The 7,829-nt window shown below is 43.9% G+C and overlaps 1 protein-coding gene across 1 annotated transcript in view; it reads left to right on the top strand.

The window, feature by feature from the left end:
- Positions 1-7,829, top strand: part of STK32C (serine/threonine kinase 32C) — a 173,149-nt gene that overhangs the window by 83,460 nt on the left and 81,860 nt on the right. The gene's annotated exons all lie outside the window — the stretch shown is intronic.

Here is a 7,829-nt window from a genome sequence, read left to right as displayed (position 1 = left end):
ACTTCTGCTTGCAGAAGGGATCTTTCCCTTCCTTTCTTTTCCCCTGCAGTCCCCTGCACACCCTCAAAATCTGCTCCAGGGTGTTGGGAAAGGAGCATTTCTTTGCTGGGTATCTTATGATATTTAAATATGCCTATACAAGACAACAATTGCCCACACTTTTATTTTTTTTAATATTCACACATGGAATATTTAATGTAATCCAGAAGATTACAGTGATTTGGACTTGGGAGATTATCTACAGCTGTTCAAATATATTGTGTACATCAGAATGCTTTCAAACCACAGGTAGAGGTCTTAAATTATTGTTGCCAGTCAATAAGTGTCTTGCTTCTTACCACCTGAGAGCATTCTAGCCTACATGATGAGTAAGAGACACTCAGGAACGTGGGACTGCATGCTATGTACTACTCTGGCATATATATATTCATGTGGTTTGCAGCCAGAAAGGTGGGGAAAGAGATCTATATGTTTGAGAAAGGGGAAACTAACAGCATTGCTGCAGGTTTTAATTATATGCATGAAGAAGCATAAAATCCATCAGCAGGATTTGTTCTTGCTAATGTCAGGTAGACAAAAGAGAGTCAATTAAACACAGAAGAGTTTGCAAAGGCTGATAGCAAATGTGGATCCTATCCATTATCGTTCAAAGGGAATAGTGATGCATATAAAAACAATTTTATGGTTTGGTTTAATGGAATAGTTTGCATGGGTCTATGCAAACTGTGAATTCCTTGGCTTTAAAGAGATAGCTACTAAAGACTTTAAGAAGCATCTTCACTTTCAAGTAGAAACATTAGAAGCTGTCTGTTACCAAGTCAGACCAGCTCAGTATTGTCTGCGAAGTCTGGCGGTCTAGGGTTTTGGACAGAGGACATTTTGATGAATGTGCTTACTCACATTCAGGAATAAGGCAGGTTTCCTGATCATGATGAGGCTTGTATGTTTGACTGAACCCACTTACAAGCTGCCTTCAGCTTTGCATGCAGAAGTCAGGGAACAACAGGGCAGGGGTGGTACGTATGCGACAGACATACTTTGTGCTAAGAGGGCTCCTATTGTTGTCCTCAGAAACTCACACTTCTTGAAAGTGGTCAAGTTGGATGTTCATAATGTTGTGGTTCTTTCCCCATGAAAATAAAATAACTTTGCGTTCTAAAGCAACAACTTATGCCGGCCATTCAAAGGTTACATAAAGCCTGAGGTCCAGCACCGAGGGCCTTCTGGCGGTTCCCTCACTGCGAGAAGCCAAGTTACAGGGAACCAGGCAGAGGGCCTTCTTGGTAGTGGCACCCACCCTGTGGAACGCCCTCCCACCAGATGTCAAAGAGAAGAACAACTACCAGACTTTTAGAAGGCAGCCCTGTTTAGGGAAGCGTTTAATGTTTGACGGACTATTGTATTTGAATATTTTGTTGGAAGCTGCTCAGAGTGGCTGGGGAAACCCAGCCAGATGGGCGGGGTATAAATAAAAAATTATTATTATTATTATTAAGCAAATATTAACTATTCACACAAATGTCAGAAGCATGCAATATCCACTAAGAAGTGGAAAACCGGGAGCATCTCAACATCTCCCCACACCTACAACAGTCACTAAATTCATGGACTTAGAAGTGGAGCCACATCCAGTAGCTCTTCCCACCCCCTGATGTCAACAAGTACAGAGTGAATGTAAAAGTAGATGCTTACAGTTTTACAGATGTAGGCTTCCCCCATGGTCCTGATCACATGTAAGTGGCTATGATCATACAGCTGTACATGGGTAGGCCTTTTCAAAGTTATTGCCAAATACATTGGTGAATGATGCCCATTGGAACTGGGGTGGGGGGCAAGGGTAGAGTGGCCAAGGGTGGGCAGAGCAAGAGCCAATGACAGGCAGAGCCAACTAATTCTGGTTTTGTCCCCATCCCCTTTCCTGGTACAGCACCAGACTGGCTGTAAGAGAGCCAGTGTGAACTAGTGGTTAGACTGCTGGTCTAGGACCTGAGAGATCAGGGTTCTGCTCAGCTATGAAGCCCACTGGGTGTCCCTGAGTGAGTCATTGTGCCTCAGCCTAACCTACCTCACAGAGTTGTGACGATAAAATGGAGAGGGGTAGCTTGAGCTCTTTGGAGAAAAGGTGGGATAGTAATGTAACAGAAGTAGTAATAAAAAGAAGTTAGAAGGTGAGCAGGTGAAGACAACTGAGGTCAGTGGGGCAGATCTCCATTCACCCTAAAGAGCCAATCTCACAGCTAAATATATGGATATAGGACACAATGCCAAGTGACATGACCCGCTGTCTCCCCTGTGTGTTCAGCATGGGTTTTTTGTACACACACCTTCAAGCTAAGAGAAGTTCTTTCAAGCCCCTTTCTCCTCTCTTCCGCTCCCATCCTAAGTACAGGTTTTTACAGGTTTTATAAGAACCCTGAGGTATATATATATATATATATATATATATATATATATATATATATATGCAGGTTTTGGTGTCTTCGGGTGTCTTCCCGTGTAAGAGTCGGGGTGTCTGTGCGACGTTTCGACGAGGTCTCACTCGTCATCTTCAGGCTGGTGCTTTCGGCTTCTTGTTACTGGAACAGAGCAGAATCTGGTGTTTGAGTTCCTATAAATACTGTTGAGGGGTGTGGTGTATAGCCTCCAACGTTCTGGGCAGAGAGGAAGTTCCTAGATTAGTGTGCCTTTTCTTCTTTTGTTCCTTAATTACTTGAGGGATATCTTGGGTGATTTCATGAGTGATATTCTGAATATCACTGGGTGGGTCATTAAGTGTAGATTAGTTGCTAAAGCTTTTGTGTCTTGACCTCTTGAGCTTGTGAAGAGTTTTTCTGAGCTTGTGAAGAGTTTTTTTTTTAAATGCAGCACAGCCATCTTCTCAGAAAAACTCTTCACAAGCTCAAGAGGTCAAGACACAAAAGCTTTAGCAACTAATCTACACTTAATGACCCACCCAGTGATATTCAGAATATCACTCATGAAATCACCCAAGATATCCCTCAAGTAATTAAGGAACAAAAGAAGAAAAGGCACACTAATCTAGGAACTTCCTCTCTGCCCAGAACGTTGGAGGCTATACACCACACCCCTCAACAGTATTTATAGGAACTCAAACACCAGACTCTGCTCTGTTCCAGTAACAAGAAGCCGAAAGCACCAGCCTGAAGATGACGAGTGAGACCTCGTCGAAACGTCACACAGACACCCCGACTCTTACACGGGAAGACACCCGAAGACACCAAAACCTGCATTCCTGTACCCGTGAAAATCTACGAAAGCAAATACCACTGGGTGGGTCATTAAGTGTAGATTAGTTGCTCCTCTCCACAGACATATTACAGACTCCATCCAGTAGCCAAACTATAGTGGCACCTCCGGATGCTGCACCCCCCTGCAATCCCTACACAGATCTGGCTGGCACAAGGCACAAAACCACAGCTCGCCCCTATACACGAAGCCAAGCCAGAGCACAACTAAATGCAGCACAGCCATCTTCTCAGAAAAACTCTTCACAAGCTCAAGAGGTCAAGACACAAAAGCTTTAGCAACTAATCTACACTTAATGACCCACCCAGTGGTATTCAGAATATCACTCATGAAATCACTCAAGATATCCCTCAAGTAATTAAGGAACAAAAGAAGAAGAGGCACACTAATCTAGGAACTTCCTCTCTGCCCAGAACGTTGGAGGCTATACACCACACCCCTCAACAGTATTTATAGGAACTCAAACACCAGATTCTGCTCTGTTCCAGTAACAAGAAGCCGAAAGCACCAGCCTGAAGATGACGAGTGAGACCTCGTCGAAACGTCGCACAGACACCCCGACTCTTACACGGGAAGACACCCGAAGACACCAAAACCTGCATATATATATATATATATATATATATATATATATATATATATATCCTTGTATCTGTTGGAAAACATGTTGTCTAAACAGACACTCAGCTCATTTGCTTCACTGGTTTTGTCAGCTGGAGCCATCTGCTTGCATGGACTTTCAGTTCCGGTTTTCTGCTCCCAGCACATTGGTGTCCGGATCATGTTGACCCTGCCACTGCTAGCCTGGGCAAGGTCTAGGGATGCCAGGCTCTGCCCATAACCCTTCATGCACAAGAAAGCCCCATTTCTCATTTCTGACCTGCTGGGTAGGCTTGTGATCAACACCATAGAGTATCAGAACAGTCACGGCATCTTTCTCTGTAGGCTGCAGGTTGGATTAATATTAAGCAATTTTAGCATGCATATTTATTTTAATATTGCTGGTTTTATTTATATTTTTATCAACTTGCTCTGGGTTTTTTTTTAAAGTTAAATGAATATTTACATTGTTTTATGTGAACCACTTTGAAGGTAAAGGTAAAGGGACCGCTGACCATTAGGTCCAGTTGTGACTGACTCTGGGGTTGTGGCGCTCATCTCGCTTTATTGGCCGAGGGAGCCTGCATACAGCTTCTGGCTCATGTGGCCAGCATGACTAGGCCGCTTCTGGGGAACCAGAGCAGTGCATGGAAATGCCGTTTACCTTCCCGCCAGAGCGGTACCTATTTATCTACTTGTATTTTGACGTGTTTTCGAACTGCTAGGTTGGCAGGAGCTGGGACCGAGCAACGGTAGCTCACCCTGTTGCAGGGATTCGAACCGCTAACCTTCCAATCTGCAAGTCCTAGGCTCTGTGGTTTAACCCACAGCGCCTTGAACAGGTTCAGTAGAGAAAATTAAGTCAAGATGTAACTTAGCCCTCTTTAAAATCAATGAGATTTAAGTTCAGCTCACTTATCCTGTAACTTGCAAGGACCATACGTTCTTCTTACATTGGGGTCCCATTAGCTACAATTATCAATAAAAAGATATACAAGACTCTTATATTCCACTGCTTGTTGATGACATTAAGGGAAGATGCCCATTGAATTGCTTTACTTCTGCCAAATAACCACTGTATTATTCAAGATTGCTCTTTCCGCTGGGCTAATGAAAATGTTGAAAGCTGGCTTCCTTGCAAGTGGATGCTTCAGGAGCCGAGCTGCCCAAATTTCCATTCTTTCATTTTCTTACCCCTTTCAGCATGCCACCAGGGCTGCTTCTCTGAGATGCTTATTGTTGCATTCAGCCAGAAAATATTCTTGAACAATCAAAAGAGAAGGCACTCTCTTGCTCGCAATGCAGCAGGTGATTTAGAAAAGCCATTATGGCTGCTCAGGAGGGCAAAGAATGTCTGGCAGGAAAGTGGAGCTGGCAGGCCCTGGATAGGCAGGGAATCCCGAAAAATACACACAAAAGCCTTTGGCAGTGAGGAAATGAATGAGGTTAAAGTCAGCATGAAAGATCTCAGAGCATATCCTGAGAAACGGAGCATAAAATCGGAGCAAAAATAATTCCTCAGCCAAAGAAAGATTGCCCATCCTCACATGACAATCAAGAAAAAGGCCGATAGGCTTTTATAGGTTCAGGACAGGGGTCATTCTGCCTAGGATATTTTCCCTGTATAAGCGAATTGTCAGTGCACAAATGTTCACAGATAGGATATGTGGCTGTTTCGTTGGGAAGGTGTAGCTTAGAAGGCCAAGAGTCATCTCAAACACCATCTCTTGATGAAGGAATATCAGAGCTGGGGTTGGCAGTCATGGCAAGGAGCCTTCCTTCTCCAAGTTGGGTTCATGGGGCATCATTCAAAGCACTGGAAGGGCTGTTGCTCAGTGGGGTACAGCAACTGTTCTGCATGCAGAGCATGGGAAATATTTCTGTCTGGAACCCTGGAGAGCCACTGCCAATCAATATAGACAACACTAGGTGGACAAATAGTTTGAACTGGTATAAAGCAGTCTCCTGTGGAAGGAGGAGGTAGAGTACCAGAGTACTAGAGCACTCCAATTGGAGAACAGCTTTTAACAAATGTGTCATGGATTTTGAAGGCACTCAAACTCAGGATGAAAGGGAGAAACGTGCTAAGAGGAAGGCACACTTGGCAAACCCTCACCATGATCAACTCCCACCCAGAAACCTATGCCCCCACTGTGGAAGGAGGTGTGGATCCAGAACTGGCCTCCACAGCCACTTACGAACTCACTTTTCAAACCGTGTTTATGGAAGACAATCTTACTTGGCTACGAGTGATTGCCAAAGAAGAAGAAGACCCTTGCCAACGGATCTGTAAATATGCAGTGCCAAGACCAGTAATGGAGTTCTTCCTTCTTGGTATAAAGTAATGGCAAGTGAAAGAGTTCATTAGCTGGGATGGGTGTGGAAGAGAGTGCCTTGAGATTGAGGACACTATGGTCACATGCCCTCTTAACATCCCGCTGATCAAAATTGGGATGCTTGTTGTAGTTGTTTTGCTCCTGAGCTCTCGCACAAAAGCGCTGGACCAAAATACAAGCATCTTTTGGTCCCACACACTGGCACATGGCAGACAACCCCCCTCCCCCCCCGGACATTCTGGGATCTAATCAGAAGCCAGGATTCGCTTCTGTGATTCTGGGGTGTCCTGCCTCAAATTGGGACTATTGAGGGGTATGCATGTAGTCACGCATTGCATGGCTAGCCACACTACCACACCAGGGTCTCTGAGGTGCCTCTGCCTTCATTGCAATCTCCTACTGGGCCTTCCCCCATGATCATGCCACCTTCCTATTGGCTTCACTGGGCACAGCTGTCTCTACTTCAGAATTGCACTTGTTCAAGGACTGAAGACCCCACAGTTTGGTGAATAGGATTGCTAGCTAAGAATATTCCCTTTAATTTTTATTCTGGCTGTACTCAGAGTCTATGGGGGCTGTTCTGCAACTTAGGAATGCAGTAAGCATTTGTTTTTGAAGCGCAAGTCCCTGGCAAAAAGCAATTCTTTCCCTACAGAATTGTGAAAATGAATGCCAGGGTTAGCATTTTATGGTTGAAATGCTTCAGTTAAGCTTTCTGCTGACTGTAGGGTGTGCATGAAGCTTGCATCTTAATGCTTACCTGCTGTCTGCTCGAACCCCTGCCAAGATTACTACAACCCGGGGATGAAAGTGCAAAAGATTTTAATGCAGGCAAACTTCATATATCTAAAAGTTTTAGATTCTTTTAATGCTCTGTGCATGTGGATAAGAACCGAAATTGCAACTCCAGAGACTCTAATATAGAGTGCTTCAGTATGCAGTAGGTATTTTTAGTAGAACAAGCCCATATAATAAAGGATATGGCACTGTTACCTCTTCCTCTTAATGTTTCTTTTACTGCCTCCATCTCTTTTGAAAGGCTCCTTACAGCCAATGCTTACATTATTTTGTGATGTGGAAAAGTCTTAACAAAGTCATTTTATTTTATTCCCATTTTGCTTTTGTGTGGTGAAGCACCATGCTCATTGCTCAAAGCCACAAAATACACAAAGTCTCAGGGCGTGTGCAGAGTTTTATTTGATCCAAGCTACTTGGTAAACACACACCAGTGCACACCAGCACCACAAAAAAGAAATAACATGGTAAAATCAGGGACAGGCAGGTGGATTGGCCTATGCTATATGTGCCCCTCCCCTTTCCTGTTCTAAACTACAGGGCAATGTGGTGAGACCTTAGATTTCAGCATCTCTGTTAGTGTCACCACAACCAGTTCAGAATTTGTATCTCCTCATCCCTGGAAGTAGAAGCTGGGGAAGAAAGTATATCTGCTAAACTCTGGTAAAACCAGAGAAGATTAGGCCAACTTCATCAAGATTCTCAGAACATACAAAATTTTCACAGGTTTGTAGTTGAAGGTTTTCAGAATGTGGAATATTCATGGAAATGTTGACTCATTAGACCAGGGATAGCCAATGTTGTTGGACCACAACTACCATCAGACCCCTA

Source organism: Podarcis vaucheri, assembly GCF_965113315.1.
Source record: "Podarcis vaucheri genome assembly, chromosome: 5".
NCBI classification, from domain to species: Eukaryota; Metazoa; Chordata; class Lepidosauria; order Squamata; family Lacertidae; genus Podarcis; species Podarcis vaucheri.
Note: the sequence above shows the minus strand (reverse complement) of the source record. Positions and strands in the feature narration are given on the sequence as shown.